This window comes from Balaenoptera physalus (genome assembly GCF_965194825.1).
Source record: "Balaenoptera physalus genome assembly, chromosome: 2".
In the NCBI taxonomy this organism is placed as follows: domain Eukaryota; kingdom Metazoa; phylum Chordata; class Mammalia; order Artiodactyla; family Balaenopteridae; genus Balaenoptera; species Balaenoptera physalus.
In genome coordinates, this window is record NC_138883.1 from 157,778,445 (window position 1) to 157,797,110 (window position 18,666).

The 18,666-nt window shown below is 36.5% G+C and overlaps 1 long non-coding RNA gene across 1 annotated transcript in view; it reads right to left on the bottom strand.

The window, feature by feature from the left end:
• Positions 1 to 669: 669 nt before the first annotated feature.
• The window catches only part of LOC309655071, a 268,770-nt gene continuing 250,773 nt past the window's right edge, over positions 670 to 18,666 (bottom strand). The window contains exon 2 of the long non-coding RNA XR_014260609.1: positions 670 to 11,841. This is a non-coding gene — a long non-coding RNA (uncharacterized lncRNA). The remainder of the gene's footprint in view (positions 11,842 to 18,666) is intronic.

Genomic DNA, 18,666 nt, shown 5'->3' on the forward strand with positions numbered 1-18,666 from the left:
AAAATAAAAATAATCATAAAGGTAGCCAGACCCTCCCCCCTCTGAAAAGAAAGATACAGTATATACATAGGAACAAAGAAAAACTATAACAGACTTATCATCAGAAACTATGCAAGTTAGGAGACAATGGAATAACATTTTTAAAGCACTGAAAGAAAAATATCCAGAAGTCTCTATATGCAGATTGACAGTCTACAAATGATCAAGAAAATGCAATGAAGAATTTTGGAACACCGTCTCTGTACAGCTTGCTCCTTCCCAATATTCTGCCCAGTTTATTCTAGTCCCTTTGGTATCCCTGACATCTGATCTATCTCTTCAACACGGCCAGACTGCTAGGCTCTGTTTGAGTTCTCCTTGCACTGCAGTTCCAGAATCTGCCCAGGTAGAAAGCCTTATACTGGGGCTTACTTCATTTGTTTTCCTTTTGTAAAGGATGACAATCCTGTGCAGCCTTCTATCCAATGTCTGAAAATAGTTGTTTTCTATTTTTCTTTTTAGCTTTCTACTTATTTAAAGCAGGAGAGTAAAACTTTTTTTTTTGATATTGCTAGATTTAATTACTTCATGATTTACTAATTCATGTCAGAAGGACCTGTCCTCTGATCCTTTCCATTTTAACTGCATTATCAAAATTATTGTCAGAAAATTCACTTTTAATTTTTTAAAAAACATCACTGTTTTCTACTGATATCTCATTTTGTTCCTAATATAATGTGTGAGGTGTAGGGTCAAACACATGAAGCTTGGCTGCAAATATGTGTAAGAATTCTTACATTACCATTTGCTTTTCCCTCCTCTCATAGTGAGGCAACCATGGCTTCTCTACAAAGGCTAGGAATGATGGTTTATTAGTCTAAAGTATTTGAATGAGAGAAAATATGACAGCAATATTGATTTTCCATTAACCTGTGAATGCTTTAATTTTTCCTGTTTTTCTATCCTCATTATCTTATCTCATGAGGAAGACTCATCCTATAATCAGTTATCATCACAGACAAATTGATACCAGTTAAATGTGATTTGGGAACTTATGGAACACGGTACACTGGTCGGCTTGTGATATTTGGTAGTCATCCATAGGGTTGCTTCTTATCGATTTATGTTTCACAATATTTGAAAACAGAGGTTCCCCCCCCCCCTTTATCAAAGTGGAGTGTTCCTATGAAAAGTTTCATAAGCTGAAATGGGGTAAAGCAGAGTATCACCCTTTTCTGAAAGTTAACGTTACACCACTTTGCTTTTAAGAAAGACGGACATTAGTATGATAACAGCTTTTTTTTTTTTTTTTTTTTCCTTAAAGCCAGAATCCTCTTCAAAATTCTTTCAGTTAATTCAAACTTTTGGAAAGCAGGGGGATTCTTGTACTCACAATGCAGTTACACTGACTGTTGATGATATAACATCCTGCAATGGGAAGAGCATGATATTGGTGGCAGAGAGACTTTAATCTAATACCAGTTTGCACTCATTTATTCATTTTTTCATCATCATGTTTCTTCATTTGGTTACTAGGCTATGCATGTGCCTTAAACTCTCTGATAATAGGCATCCTCATCTGAAATACTACAATAATAGTTCTATCACTATAATATATTTATCCATCTGTTTATTAGGGAAACACATAACATAATATATGGCCAATAATAGGCCAATTAACTCAAGCTCTGTTGTACCCTAAAGAGAAGGTTCTTATCACCTCCATATAATTCATATTTGGGAATTATACATATCCTACAAACCTAAAGAAGTTTTGGTGATCACAACTCATATATTTTAAAAACAAACAAAACCCAAAAACTACTAGGTTATCTAATTTGTCTAGTGGTAGTACAGAATTGTATCTGTGGCATGTACTTTGGTGTGCTCTGTCCAATTTGGATTTAAATAACTCAGGTGGAGAGGCTCCCCATGGCGTCTCATCCACTTTGTAACAGATCTCACTACTATAATTGTTCCTGAGATTCTGCCTAGATTTCCCTGTGCTTGATTTAGTCTCATCACTTCTCATTAAAACAAGGCATAAGCAATACTACAAATGAGAAGCCTGCTTGATAGTTACTCATTTTAATTTTAGACATTTCCACATTGTCACAGCTTTCATTTTTATTTTGAACAACCGCTTGAAACACAACTTCAAGTATTTCACTAAGTGAAAATATAAATGTTTCCAGTGGTTAGCTGACCACAATTTAATTTCCCCCTACTTCTTTAAGAAAAGGAAGAGACTGTATGAAGTATAACTCTGGATGTCTGCAAACATTTTAAATGCTCAACTCAGATGCAGAAGCATTGATTTTCTTAGATCCTATAATCCACTAAAAAGTGCTTCTTTGGGATTTTGCAGAGAATATAGTTTAATTTTATAAGCATCCTGTGTGACCCACATCAGTCATGCTACTTAGACTTATTTTTTGTGCCAAATATTTAGAAGGTGAAGGTCATTGCTGTCTCTGTAGGACACAAAGCCCTTGATTCATGGCTTAGAAACATCAAGGTTTTATTTGTCGCAATCTATTGTTTGCTGTCTTTAAGCTATTCACAAAGGTATCTTCAAGTAACATTGCAGTTGGCATCTTGAATGATGGTCTTTATCAACAGACCAGCCTACTGCGAGAATGTCACATGGATTTATTGTCAATTACCTAATTGCTTCAAGAATATGTGCATGCACCACGTCTTGATTTGGGTCTCTCCTTACAGGGGGAATAGGTATTACAGAAAGGGGGAAAAAAAGAAAACAAAAAGATTTGTAACTCTTATCTGCCATTCATTAAGGATTCAATCTTTTCTTTATATAATGACTCCCACTGGAACAATAGAACAATTTATACATCTAAGGCTTTTTGTAACACTTCTCTTCCAGAGCAGACCGCCTACACTTAATCATTATGTACTTTAAGAACAACAAGCTTTCTTTGTTACATAGGAAGCTGTATAATGCAAATTAATTAATTCATGGCAATAAGCTGTATAATGACATTACAGTAACTTCTTTGTGCCAGTTTCCAGTTAAAAGGGTGGGTGGGAACTCAGTTACCAGTTGTTTTTCAGCAAGTGTGTTACTGTAGTCTCAGATGTCCTTACCCAAATTTTCTTCAAGGAAAAGACAATCTACTCTTTCTCCATAGCACACTTTGGGGATTCCTTCCGGAAAAAAATCTATCCCCAAAGCTCCACAGTTATCTTCCACTAATGCTGCATAATTTCTTCTTCGGCACAGGGTATATTTTGCTCCTGTTACTGCAAATTTTTTTGAGAGCAGGGACTTTAATTTTGTGTTTCACTAATCTTGATATTCACAGTTTAAACACAGCATCGACTGCATGGCAGATTCTCAATAAAATGAATGGATTTAAACTCCATCTTGAGAGCAATAGTAAAATCCATATATCAAAAAAAAACCCCACGGAATTCAAGTAATTCGGTTCCTATGAGACATTATTGTCATAAATACATTCCCTAATGAAACAAGATTTTATATCATCCCAGCCTTGCCTTTGTGTAACACCTTATGAAGACTAAAATGAGGTATTTCCCTGATATCACCCCACAATTCAGGTTGCTTAATCTTCCTGGTGATTCTTGGATCTATTGCATGAGGCTATGCTTATTGAGTGGCTTATTAATTTGAATGAGTTTTAGCTTATTGACTTTTTGAATAAATATTAATTCAGCATGGCTTTTAACTGTATTTTAAAAATATTAAAATTCTAATACCAGTGAGAGCAGTGAAGCATAATTATTGGTATGATTGAATAGCATGACAAAAAATAGAACACAGAATTAAACTATAGCAAATATTCTTAACTGAAATTGGATGCATGAATGGATTCCAGAGAATCCATACATCCCTGGAATTACGTTTAAAATTGTTCATATTTTTCAACAAATTATCCAAAAATTCCAAGAACTACTATCACAAAACCAAATATTCCTTCATATAGTTTTCCTTATAACTCACTCCCACAGCCACCAGAAGACAATTATTTTAAATTTCCATATAATCTCATGATTCAATCTGTTAAACAGACATGATCAGAGAATGATTTTTGTAGAAATATTGATGTGTTGAATTTATTATGGTCAACAGAGTCTTGTTCTCTCAGAAATGTGCAGGAATAAGGAAAGTGCATTCATATAGAACTTTTTTTTGTATATACATATATACACACACACACACACATATATACAATGGAATACTAATCCATAAAAAAATGAAATCTTGCCATTTGCTGCAACTTGGATGGATCCAAAGGGTATTATGCTAAGTGAAATAAGTCAGACAAATACTACATGGTTTCACTTATATGTGCAATCTAAAAAAATAAAACAAAAGAACAAACCAAACAGAACATAAACAGATTTGTAGATACAGAGAACAAACTGGTGGTCGCTAGAGGGGAGGAGGGTTGGGGACAGGAGAAACAAAGGAAGGGGATTAAGAGGTACAGACTTCCAGTTATAAAATAAAGAAGTCATGGAGGTGTAATGTACAGCATAGAGAATCTATTAAATATGTTATAATAAATTTGTAAGGTGATATAGTAACTAGACTTATTGTGGTGATCATTTCATAATGCATAAAAATATCAAATCAATGTGTTGAATACTTGAAACTAGTATTGTATGCCAATTATAATTCAATAAAAAAGAAATACTGAATTTTGTCAAATGATCTTTTGTACTATTGAAATGATTGTATGCTTTTTCCCCAAATATTTTGTTAATATGAAGAATTATATTATTTGATTTTTAAAAGTTAAACCAAACTATCCATTCCTAACGTAATTTCCGCTTAGTCATGATGTATCTTCTTTTCTTTTTTGTATGACTGAATTTGATTTCCTCATATTTATTCAAGGAAATGTACGTCTTTGTTAATGAAAGATATTGGACTGTAGTTTTCTTTTCTTTTATAATATCTAGTCTGGTATGATAAGGGCATTACTGTTCTCATAAAAAAAATGTTCCCTCTTCCTCTGTTTTCTGAAGGAGTTTAAATAGGATTGGTGTATTTTTTTCTTAAATATTTGATAGAATTTGTCAGTAAAACCGTCTGGTCTTGGACTTTTCTTTATGGGAAATTTTTTAATTATAATTTCTTTCATACATGTATGACTACAAAGATGATGTGTTTGTTCTTGAGTGAGTTTGTGTCTTTCACAGAATTTGGCCCTTTCATTTGTTGTAAATCAGTTGGCATCAAGTTGTTCATAATATTCCCTTAATATCATACAAATGCCTGTATGTTCTGTAATGAGAGTCCCACTTTCATTCCTTATATTGGTAATTTGTGTCTTTGCTCTTGATCAGACAAACTAGAGATTCATTAATTTTATTGACAGTTTTAAAGACAAGCTTTTGATTTCACTGCCTTTCTTCATTGCTTATCCATTTGTATTTCTTTGATTTCTAAACACTTTCTTTTTAAAAAATTTACCTTGGTTTCACTGCTCTCCTTTTTCTACCTTCTAAATATGGAAGATTAGTTCATTGATTTTACCCTTTCTGGTTTTTCTAATACAAGCTTTTAAAGTTAAGTATTTCTCTCCAATCAGGATTTCAGCTGAATCTCATAAATCTGATAGGTTTTGTTTTTATTTTCATTTAATTCAAAATATTTCCATATTTCCCTTTTAAGTCCTTCTTTGACCCATGGATTATTTAGAAGAATGTAGAAATTTTCCTGATATCTATCTATCTTATTGTTTCTAATTTATTCCATTATGATCAAAGACCACAGTGTATGATTTCAATAATTTCAAATGTACTGAGATTTATTTTATGGCTGAACTTATCATCTGTGCCCTTAAAAAGATTTGTATTGTATTTTTATGGGGTGGAATTCTCTACAGATATCAACTGCATAGGTTTGTTACATATTAGTTTTCAAATCTGCCATACCCTTACTGATTTTATCTATTTTTTCTGTCACTTACTGAGAGAAATATATTAAATTTTCCAGTCTTAAATAAAACTGAAGGTAAGATTTGTTTACCTTTTTGGTTCTAGTTTTAGGTTAACGTAGGTTGAAGTGCTGTTAATAGGGTACAAGAGAAAAAAATATATATAGTATGTATATATAATATATTATAATATATATTTATTTATATGTATAATATAAAATGGTATAACAATTTTACAGTATATGTGGCAAGAGATAATATTTTATTCCTCAATAAAATGCATAAAAGATTAGTACTTATTATTATGAGGGTTAAAAATAGGATAGTTTATACAAAGCAATTCAAGTATCACCTAGTTACACAGCAATAAAAGTAATAATATTATGAATTGTTATTATATTTATTATTTGTACTAGCTCATTTCTTAAGCCACCCTTTTCCTCTACTCTGTTAAAAAGAGAAAACTGTTTATAATATTGGTTTTATAAGACATATATATGAAATCAAATCAACAAATAAAATTAATGCACAGAGACTTTTCAAGGAATTGAAACGAGGATAGTAAAAAATGTAGAATCCAATGTATATCAAACACTGAGCAAATATAAACCACTGTAAGGTAAATTTGTGGCTGAGAACAAATAATAAAAGCAAATCAAGATAGATTAGATAAATGCAGTGACAGGAGGAAATATTTTGCACTGGCTGAGCCTAAATAAATAAACACATAACAACTTTACAGTAGTTTAAGGAGAGAGACCACACATCTAGGAATTATTAAAGCCAGAATCCAAGAGATGAGCAAATTGGTGAAGTTTTCTCTGTATAAGTCTCTTTCAAAGTGTTCTGCACAAGGAACTCTCTGGCTTTCTTTAATTCTTTTTCTTTTTTCTTTTAACATCTTTATTGCAGTAAAATTGCTTTACATTGTTGTGTTAGTTTCTGATGTATAACGAAGTGAATCAGCTATACATATACATATATCCCCATATCCCCTCCCTCTTCCGTCTCCCTCCCACCCTCCCTATCCCACCCCTCTAGGTGGACACAAAGCACCGAGCTGATCTCCTTCTGCTATGTGGCTGCTTCCCACTAGCGATCTATGTAACATTTGGTAGTGTATGTATGTCCATGCCACTCTCTCACTTCATCCCAGCTTAGCCGTCCCCATCCCCGTGTCCTCAAGTCCATTCTCTACATCTGCGTCTTTATTCCTGTCCTGCCCCTAGATTCTTCAGAACCTTTTTTTTTTTTTCTGGTTCGTTATATATGTGTTAGCATACGATATTTGTTTTCCCCTTTCTGATTTACTTCACTCTGTATGACAGTCCCTAGGTCCATCCACCTCACTAAAAATAACTCAGTTTTGTTTCTTTTTTCTTTTTTAGAACATCTTTATTGGAGTATAATTGCTTTACAATGGTGTGTTAGTTTCTGCTTTATAAAAAAGTGAATCAGCTATCCATATACATATATCCACATATCTCCTCCCTCTTGCATCTCCCTCCCACTCTCCCTATCCCACCTCTCTAGGTGGTCACAAAGCACTGAGCTGATCTCCCTGTGCTATGCAGCTGCTTCCCACTAGCTATCTATTTTACATATAAGTCCATGCCACTCTCTCACATCGTCCCAACTTACCCTTCCCCATCCCCGTGTCCTCAAGTCCATTCTCTATGTCTGTGTCTTTATTCATGTCCTTCCGCTAGGTTTTTCATAACTAATTTTTTTTTATTCCATTATATGTGTTAGCATATGGTATTTGTTTTTCTCTTTCTGACTTACTTCACTCTGTATGAGAGACTCTAGGTTCATCCACCTCACTACAAATAACTCAATTTCGTTTCTTTTTATGGCTGAGTAATATTCCATTGTATATATGTGCCACATCTTTATCCATTCATCTGTCGATGGACACTTAGGTTGCTTCCATGTCCTGGCTATTTTAAATAGAGCTGCAGTGAACATTGTGGTGCATGACTCTTTTTGAATTATGGTTTTCTCAGGGTATATGCCCAGTAGTGGGATTGCTGGGTCGTATGGTAGTTCTATTTTTAGTTTTATAAGGAACCTCCATACTGTTCTCCATAGTGGCTGTATCAATTTACATTCCCACCAACAGTGCAAGAGGGTTCCCTTTTCTCCACACCCTCTCCAGCATTTGTTGTTTGAAAATCATCAGATTTTCTGATGATGCCCATTCTAACTAGTGTGATGTGTTACCTCATTGTACTTTTGACTTGCATTTCTCTAACAATTAGTGATGTTGAGCAGCTTTTCATGTGTTTGTTGGCAATCTGTATATCTTCCATGGAGAAACATCTATTTAGGTCTTCTGCCCATTTTTGGATTGGGTTGTTTGTTTTTTTGATATTGAGCTGCATGAGCTTCTTGTAAATTTTGGAGATTAATCCTTTGTCAGTTGCTTCATTTGCAAATATTTTCTCCTGTTCTGAGGGTTGTCTTTTCATCTTGTTTATGGTTTCCTTTGCTGTGCAAAAGCTTTTACGTTTCATTAGGTCCCATTTGTTTATTTTTGTTTTTATTTCCATTTCTCTAGGAGGTGGGTCAAAAGGATCATGTTGTGATTTATGTCGTGGAGTGTTCTTCCTATGTTTTCCTCTAAGAGTTTGATAGTGTCTGGCCTTACATTTAGGTCTTTAATCCATTTTGAGTTTATTTTTGTGTATGGTGTTAGGGAGTGTTCTAATTTCATTCTTTTACATGTAGCTGTCCAGTTTCCCCAGCACCACTTATTGAAGAGGCTGTCTTTTCTCCATTGTATATTCTTGCCTCCTTTATCAAAAATAAGGTGACCATATGTGCGTGGGCTTATCTCTGGGCTTTCTATCCTGTTCCATTCATCTATATTTCTGTTTTTGTGCCAGTACCATAATGTCTTGATTACTGAAGCTTTGTAGTATAGTCTGGAGTCAGGGAGCCTGATTCCTCCAGTTCTGTTTTTCTTTCTCAAGACTGCTTTGGCTATTCAGGGTCTTTTGTGTTTCACACAAATTGTGAAATTTTTTGTTCTACTTCTGTGAAAAATGCCATTGGTAGTTTGATAGGGATTCCATTGAATCTGTAGATTGCTTTGGGTAGTATAGTCATTTTCACGATGTTGATTCTTCCAATCCAAGAACATGGTATATCTCTCCATCTGTTTGTATCATCTTTAATTTCTTTCATCAGTGTCTTATAATTTTCTGCATTCAGGTCTTTTGTCTGCTTAGGTAGGTTTATTGCTAAGTATTTTATTCTTTTTCTTGCAATGGTAAATGGGAGTGTTTCCTTAATTTCTCTTTTAGATTTTTCATCATTAGTGTATAGGAATGCAAATTAATTTTGTATCCTGCTACTTTACCAAATTCATTGATTAGCTCTAGGAGTTTTCTGGTAGCATCTTTAGGATTCTCTATGTATAGTATCATGTCATCTGCAAACAGTGACAGCTTTACTTCTTCTTTTCCGATTTGGATTCCTTTTATTTCTTTTTCTTCTCTGATTACTGTGGCTAAAACTTCCAAAACTATGTTGAACAATAATGGTGAGAGTGGGCATCCTTGTCTTGTTCCTGATTTTAGAGGAAATGGTTTCCGTTTTTCACCATGAGAACAATGTTGCCTGTGGGTTTAACATATATGCCCTTTATTATGTTGAGGTAAGGTCCATCTATGCCTACTTTCTGGAGAGTTTTTTTCATAAATGGCTGTTGAATATTGTAAAAGCTTTTTCTGCTTTGGTTGAGATGATCATATGGTTTTTATCCTTCACTTTGTTAATATGGTGTATCACATTGATTGATTTGTGTATATTGAAGAATCCTTGCATTCCTGGGATAAACCCCACTTGATCATGGTGTATGATCCTTTTAATGTGCTGTTGGATTCTGTTTGCTGGTATTTTGTTGAGGATTTTTGCATCTATGTTCATCAGTGATATTGGCCTGTAGTTTTCTTTCTTTCTTACATCTTTGTCTGGTTTTGGTATCAGGGTGATGGTGGTCTTATAGAATGAGTTTGGGAGTGTGCCTCCCTCTGATATATTTGGCAAGAGTTTGAGAAGGATAGGTGTTAGCTGTTCTCTAAATGTTTGATAGAATTCACCTTTGAAGCAATTTGGTCCTGGGCTTTTGTTTGTTGGAAAATTTTTAATCACAGTCTCAATTTCAGTGCTTGTGATTGGTCTGTTTACATTTTCTATTTCTTCCTGGTTCAGTCTTGGAAGGTTGTTCTTTTCTAAGAATTTGTCCATTTCTTCCAGGTTGTCCATTTTATTGGCATATAGTTGCTTGTAATAATCTTTCATGAACCTTTGTATTTCTGCAGTATCAGTTGTTACTTTTCCTTTGACTCATTTCCCTGTTTTTCTTGATGAGTGTGGCTAGTGGTTTATCAATTTTGTTTGTCTTCTCAAAGAACCAGCTTTTAGTTTCATTGATCTTTGCTATTGTTCCTTCTTTTCTTTTTCATTTATTTCTGGCCTGATCTTTAGGATTTCTATCCTTGTGCTAATTTGGGGGTTTTTTTGTTCTTCTTTCTCTAATTGCTTTAGGTGTAAGGTTACATTGTTTATTTGAGATGTTTTTTGTTTCTTGAGGTAGGATTGTATTGCTATAAACTTCCCTCTTAAAACTGCTTTTGCTGTATCCCATAGGTGTTGGGTCATCGTGTTTTCTTTGTTATTTCTTTCTAGGTATTTTTTGATTTCCTCTTTGATTTCTTCAGTGATCTCTTGGTTATTAAGTAGTGTATTGCTTAGCCTCCATGTGTTTGTATTTTTTACAGATTTTTTTCTGTAATTGATATCTAGTCTCATAGCATTGTGGTCAGAAAAGATACTTGATACGATTTCAATTTTCTTAAATTTACCAAGGCTTGATTTGTGACCCAAGATATGATCTACCCTGGAGAATTTTCCATGAGCACTTGAGAAGAAAGTGTATTCTGTTGTTTTTGGATAGAATGTGCTATAAATATCAATTAAGTCCATCTTGTGTTTAGTGTAGCATTTAAAGCTTGTGTTTCCTTATTTATTTTCATTTTGCATGATACGTCCATTGGTGAAAGTGGGGTGTTAAAGTACTCTACTATGATTGTGTTACTGTCGATTTCCCCTTTTATGGCTGTTAGCTTTTGCCTTATGTATTGAGCTGTTCCTATGTTGGGTGCATGAATATTTACAATTGTTATATTGGATTGTTCCCTTGATCATTATGTAGTGTCCTTCTTTGTGTCTTGTAATAGTTTTTATTTTAAAGTCTATTTTGTCTCATATGAGAATTGCTACGCCATCTTTCTTTTGATTTCCATTCGCATGGAATATCTTTTTCCATCCCCTCACTTTCAGTCTGTATGTGTCCCTAGGTCTGAAGTGGGTCTCTTGTTGACAACATATATATGGGTCTTGTTTTTGTATCCATTCAGCCAGTCTATGTCTTTTGGTTGGAGCATTTAACAATCCATTTACATTTAAGGTAATTATCGATATGTATGTTCCTATTACCATTTTCTTAATTGTTTTGGGTTCGTTATTGTAGGTCTTTTCCTTCCCATGTTTTCTGCCTAGAGATGTTCCTTTAGCATTTGTTGTAAAGCTGGTTTGGCAGCACTGAATTCTCTTAGCTTTTGCTTCTCTGTAAAGATTTTAATTTCTCCATCAAATCTGAATGAGATCCTTGCTGGGTAGAGTAATCTTGGTTGTAGGTTTTTCCCTTTCATCACTTTAAATATGTCCTGCCACTCCCTTCTGGCTTGCAGAGTTTCTGCTGAAAGATCAGCTGTTAACCTTATGGGGATTCCCTTGTATGTTATTTGTTGTTTTTCCCTTGCTGCTTTTAATATTTTTTCTTTGTATTTAATTTTTGATAGTTTGATTAATATGTGTTTTGGTGTGTTTCTCCTTGGATTTATCCTGTATGGGACTCTCTGGGCTTCCTGGACTTGATTGACTATTTCCTTTACAATATTATGTAGGGAAGTTTTCAACCATAATCTCTTCAAATATTTTCTCAGACCATTGTTTTTCTCTTCTTCTTCTAGGACCCCTATAATTTGAATGTTGCTGCATTTAATGTTGTCCCAGAGGTCTCTGAAACTGTTCTCAATTCTTTTCATTCTTTTTTCTTTATTTTGCTCTGCGGTAGTTATTTCCACTATTTTATCTTCCAGCTCACTTATCCGTTCTTCTGCCTCAGTTATTCTGTTATTGATTTCTTCTAGAGAAATTTTCACTTCATTTATTGTGTTATTCATCACTGTTTGTTTGCTCTTTAGTTCTTCTAGGTCCTTGTTAAACGTCTTGTATTTTTTGCATTCTATTTCTAAGATTCTGGATCATCTTTACTATCATTACTCTGAATTCTTTTTCAGGTAGACTGCCTATTTCCTCTTCATTTGTTTGGTCTGGTGGGTTTTTACCTTGCTCCTTCATATGCTGCATATTTCTCTGTCTTCTCACTTTGCTTAACTTACTGTGTTTGGGGTCTCCTTTTCGTAGGCTGCAGGTTTGTAGTTCACATTGTTTTTGTGTCTGCCCCCAGTGGCTAAGGTTGTTTCAGTGGATTGTGTAGGTTTCCTGGTGGATGGGACTGGTGCCTGTGTTCTGGTGGATGAGGCTGGATATTGTCTTTATGGTGGGCAGGACCATGTCCGGTGGTGGGTTTTGGGGTCTCTGTCATCTTATTATCATTTTAGGCAGCCTCTCTGCCAATGGGTGGGTTTGTGTTCCTGTTTTGCTAGTTGTTTGGCATGGTGTGTCCAGCACTGGAGGTTGTTGGTCGTTGAGTGGAGCTGGATCTTGGCATTGAGATGGAGATCTCTGGGAGAGCTCTTGCCAACTGATATTACGTGAGGCTGGGAGGTCTCTGCTGGTCCAGTGTCCTAAACTCGGCTCTCCCACCTCAGAGGCTCAGGCGTGGGAGCTGGCCAGAGCACCAAGACCCTGTCAGCCACACGGCTCAGAATAAAAGGGGAAAAAAAAAGAGAAGGAAACAAAAAAATAAAATAAAATAAAGTTATTAAAATAAAATATTAAGCAAAATATTATTAAAATAAGGAAATTTTAAAAGTAATTTAAAAAAAAAGAAAGCAACCAAACCAATAAAAAAATCCACCAATGATAACAAGAGCTAACAACTATACTAAGATAAACATAAAAATCAGAAACTGGTCAGTCACATACAGAAAACCCCAAGTCTACAATTGCTCCCAAACTCCACCTCCTCAATTTTGCGATGATTCCTTGTCTATTCAGGTATTCCACAGATGCAGGGTACATCAAGTTGATTGTGGAGATTTAATCTGCTGCTCCTGAGGCTGCTGGGAGAAATTTCCTTTTCTCTTCTTTGTTCACACAGCTCCTGGGGTTCAGCTTTGGATTTGGCCCTGCCTCTGCATGTAGGTCACCCTCTGGCGTCTGTTCTTCACCCAGACAGTAGGGGGTTAAAAGGGCGATTGATTAGGGGGCTCTGGCTCACTCAGGCTGGAGGGAGGGTGGGTTACGGAATGCGGGGCAAGCCTGCAGTGGCAGAGGCTGGCATGACGTTGCAACAGCCTGAGGTGCACCGTGTGTTTTCCTGGGGAAGTAGTTGGATCATGGGACTGTGGCAGTGGCAGGCTGCACAGGCTCCCAGGAGGGGAGGTGTGGATAGTGACCTGTGCTTGTACACAGGCTTCTTGATGGCTGCAGCAGCAGCCTTAGCGTTTCATGCCCGTCTCTGGTGTCTGCGCTGATAGCCACAGCTCGTGCCCGTTTCTGGAGCTGGTTTAGGCGGTGCTCTGAATCCCTTCTCCTCGCACACCCCCAAACAATGGTCTCTTGCCTCTTAGGCAGTTCCAGACGTTTCCCCGGACTCCCTCCTGGTTTGCTGTGGTGCACTAACCCCCTTCAGGCTGTGTTCACACAGCCAACCCCAGTCCTCTCCCTGGCATCTGACCTCTGAAGCCCAAGCCTCAGCTCCCATCCCCACCTGCCCTGGTGGGTGAGCAGACAAGCCTCTCAGGCTGGTGAGTGCTCGTCTGCACTGATCGTCTGTGTGGCAATCTCTCTGCTTTGCCCTCTGCACCCATGTTGCTGTGCTCTCCTCTATGGCTCTGAAGCTTCTCCCCACACTCACCCTCTGTCTCTGCCAGTGAAGGGGCTTCCTAGTGTGTAGAAACTTTTTCTTCTTCACAGCTCCCTGCCACTGGTGCAGGTCCCATCCCTATTCTTTTGTCTCTGTTTTTTCTTTTTTCTTTTACCCTACCCAGGTACATGGGGGAGTTTCTTGCCTTTTGGGAGGTCTGAGGTCTTCTGCCAGCGTTCAGTTGGTATTCTGTAGGAGTTGTTCCACATGTAGATGTATTTTTTATTTATTTGTGGGGAGGGAGGTGATCTCCACGTCTTACTCCTCCACCATCTTGAAGGTCCTCTCTGGATTTCTTTAATTCTTAATGCACTGTGGTGCAGATGTTTCTACCAGAGGCCTGAAATCACTGAGTACAGCTTTAGAGAACATAGTTATCATTAAATATCATTCAAAGTCTGAGAGTCATATTTTGATAATATCTAATCTTCTAAGTGCTTCATAGAAGTCTAATTGCCTGAATATTCTAGGCAAGAATATTCAACCTTCTACAATAGTCACTTCTCTACTATCTATAACATTTCCAAAGAACTGGATATATATTACTACATTTTTTTTTTGTTTTAAGTAAACCAAGAGTAATTAAGGAAAAACATAGACTGTAATTATATGTTATATTACATAAGCATACCTAAGTGATTCAGGATTATCTTCTGCTTTATATTTATAATTAATAAATCGATATTAGACAGAAGAAACTAATTTTTTCAAGCCATAGAGTGTATATTTTATCATTTTCCTATCACTGACAAATGCTTGATACTAAAAAAAGAAATGCACTAAGATTTAGCCACCTAGTATTTTACTATTATCTCACCTGAGTAGTATATTTTGTTACATCACCAAGAGCTATTGTTTGATTTCTTGATTACACTCTCTGATTGACTGTTTGAACTGTTAATGTTGTGCTATTGGTAAAGTGTGTGCTTTTGAAGAGATGCCTAATTTTCAGCTGCCAAGAGTGCTTGGTACTCTATATGGGAATTACCTCTTAACTAAACATGCATGTAGGACACCATAAAAGAACAAGAAATGACTCATGAGTATCTCTAGCAGAAAGCCAAAACCAACCTGACCAAGGGACACTCAGAAAATTCAGAAAAAATCATGTTTTTGCAAATGGTTTGTATTTCTGGATGCTGGGACTGTGCTCTCTTATCCATAGAGTAAAAAGACATATTCATTTTAAGAAACAAAAATCACTATTCCAAAATTTGTTGTTAGTTGTTTGTATCATAAAAGTAGATGGATTTGTTTTTAAAATAGAGAATCATAGGTTGGCCTTAATATTTAGTGTTCTTAAACCAAAAAGCCAACTGTACACTACAATAACAGATTGAAGAAATTGGATGTGTTTTGACAATGTAAAAAGCAAAACAAAATAAAATAGTACCTACCCAGGGGAAGAAAAGTAAAGTAAAACTAAAAGAAAAGTAAAGAAAAAGTGTAATAGTTTCTAAAGCACCAGCAGTATAACTCTAGACAGGTGAGGACCCTATCATGAAACTAAGGAAAAGTATATCCAAGTAGTTGACAAATAAGCAAAACCTTTTTGGGTTGTGATTTTGGAACAAGAAATATCAATGATAAATTCTTGGGGTTTTATGGATTATCCAGTCTAACTGTGTGCAAAAGTAAATATTGCATCCAATGTGTTGTGTTGTTTCAGTGTTTGTGTTCATGAACATACTTTAATATTTCATTTTCATATGGGCTTCAGAGGGATGAAGAAGGAATAACTGAAGTGGCCTTGTGCCACTCTTTTAGAGCTAGGGTGGGCTTCTTAGAGGTCAGTTGACCCATATCTTTGTTTTGTTTTTAACATCTTTATTGGAGTATAATTGCTTTACAATGGTGTGTTAGTTTCTGCTTTATAACAAAGTGAATCAGCTATACATATACATATATCCCCATATCCCCTCCCTCTTGCATCTCCCTCCCACCCTCCCTATCCACCCCGCAAGGTGGTCACAAAGCACCGAGCTAATCTCCCTGTGCGATGCGGCTGCATCCCACTAGCTGTCTATTTTACATTTGGTAGTGTATATATGCCACTCTCTCACTTCATCCCAGCTTACCCTTCCCCCTCCCCGTGTCCTCAAGTCCATTCTCTACGTCTGCATCTTTATTCCTGTCCTTCCCCTAGGTTCTTCAGAACAATTTTTTTTTTAATTTCCATATATATGTGTTAGCACATGGTATTTGTTTTTCTCTTTCTGACTTACTTCACTCTGTATGACAGACTCTAGGTCCATCCACCTCCCTACAAATAACTCAATTTCATTTCTTTTTATGGCTGAGTAATATTCCATTGTATATATGTGCCACATCTTCTTTATCCATTCATCTGTTGATGGACACTTAGGTTGCTTCCATGTCCTGGCTATTGTAAATAGTGCTGTAGTGAACATTGTGGTACATGACTCTTTTTGAATTATGGTTTTCTAAGGGTATACGCCCAGTAGTGGGATTGCTGGGTCATATGGTATCGTTAATCATTAGAGAAATGCAAATCAAAACTACAATGAGATATCATCTCACACCGGTCAGAATGGCCATCATCAAAAAATCTAGAAACAATAAATGCTGGAGAGGGTGTGGAGAAAAGGGAACACTCTTGCACTGTTGGTGGGAATGTAAATTGATACAGCCACTATGGAGAACAGTATGGAGGTTCCTTAAAAAACTAAAAATAGAACTACCATAAGACCCAGCAATCCCACTACTGGGCATATACCCTGAGAAAACCATAATTCAAAAAGAGTCATGAACCACAATATTCACTGCAGCTCTATTTACAACAGCCAGGACATGGAAATGACCGATATCTTTTGAGCAGTTTCATGACAATGGGGCTCTTGTGTGCAGAGAGCATCATATATGCTATTGTTCAAAGGTAGTTACCTGAATTCCAGAGGAGTCCTCTATAAAATTTCTGAATGAGATTACATGAACTTGCACTTGGAATATTATATCTTGGTTATCATCTGGATTAGGACAATTGCTTAGAGCCAAACAAGCAGACAGAGTGAGTCTGAGTCCTGGAATTGTGAGCCTTCCTCCTTTTTAATGGGACAGGAGCCAAGTGATTTTGCTTCCATGCAATCATAGATGGATGGGTAATGCAGGGCTTCAGGCTTTGAGGTGACTCAGAAACTAACTGGAATATGATCTTGAGTGTGAGGACCAAGGATGATTTCAAGCTCTAAGACCTGGATCAGAAGTAGAAGATCTGGTAACCAAATGGAGGCCCAATATATCAACTGGGGGGCACTCTTTCTAGGTCAGGAAAAGTCCCAAGGTGATGATGCTGCCTTCCATTTGGTTAATTACCTCTGCCATCAGGTTAGAATTAGTTCTGGGAAGGAGGTACTGGGAAGGAGAAAGCACAAAGAGGGGCAAACCAGGCTGAGTAATTTTCTTTGCTGTGGGGTGTGGCAGATGAAGTGCTATCAAGAGGTGAGAGTACAGATGATTAATAAGAGCATCTCAGGACTTACCTATTTTCCTTCCCTTTGTGGTCAGCCTGTGCACTATACCTGGAAGTGTAGTTAGAAGGCTTCCTTCCCCCAAATATCTCTTGTACTCTGATAACCCATCATGAACTAAGGATGATAAGTACATAGTGTGTACTCCATCTATTCATAATCAGCCAACACCACTGTTCCTGAGAGGGCTTCTGAGTCAGCCTTCAAGCAACTGTGACCACTGGTTGGTCCACAGCACACTTCCTTGAAACCTATCTCCATTGAAGTGCTACCCGTTGTCTTTTCTCTTTGTCTTCTTTTAACAGTGATTATAAATCTTAATTGAACATTTGCATCGCCTAGAGAGTTTCTGAAAACACCAGCGTCCAGGACTGACCCTAGAAATTCTGATTTAATTGATTTGGGAGGGGGGAGTCTAGATGTCAGCTATTTTTAAAAGCTCCCCAGGTAATCCTACAGTGTAGCCAGATGCAACTATCCCCAGGAGGGAATGCATATGCAGACCCTATGAAGACACAGTGAGAAGGAGCTTATCAGATTCTTTTATCAGTTTCATGACAAGAGTTGAGGCGAAGGCATGTTGAAAGAACAGCACGGGGTAGAAAAAGAGGATATAGCAAATTTGAGGGTATTGATTCAGAGTTGCTCAGGACCTGCTGTTCCAGATCACAAGGAACATTAGACGTCAGCTTTCTTAAAGTCAGCTTTCTTAAAGCTTTCTTTGCAAGCTATATCTCTTGCCTTTGGATCTGGGTCAGATAACACAGAAATTATTTTTAGCCATCACACCTCCTCTTTGATGGCTGGAATGCTTTCTAACATCATGTCTATAGAAACTTTAATAGGTGAAGCCAAAGGCACCAAATTGATCCTTGTTCTGTTGGTATTTCTCACCACTTATTTAAGTTTGCTAGATAAAGTAAAACAAACAAAAAAACTGCTGATTTTCAAGTATATATTAGAACTTCATGTGATATTTTGTAAGGCATCCATGATGTGTTTTACAGTGATTCTACCTACTTCACACTTAAATAAGACAGTACTTCGTATTGTGAGATGTAAAAGATAAATAATTCAGTAATCTTTAAAATGTAGCAGGTTAAGGATTCTCTTTCTGAGCTTACTTATCTTGAGATGTTGTTTA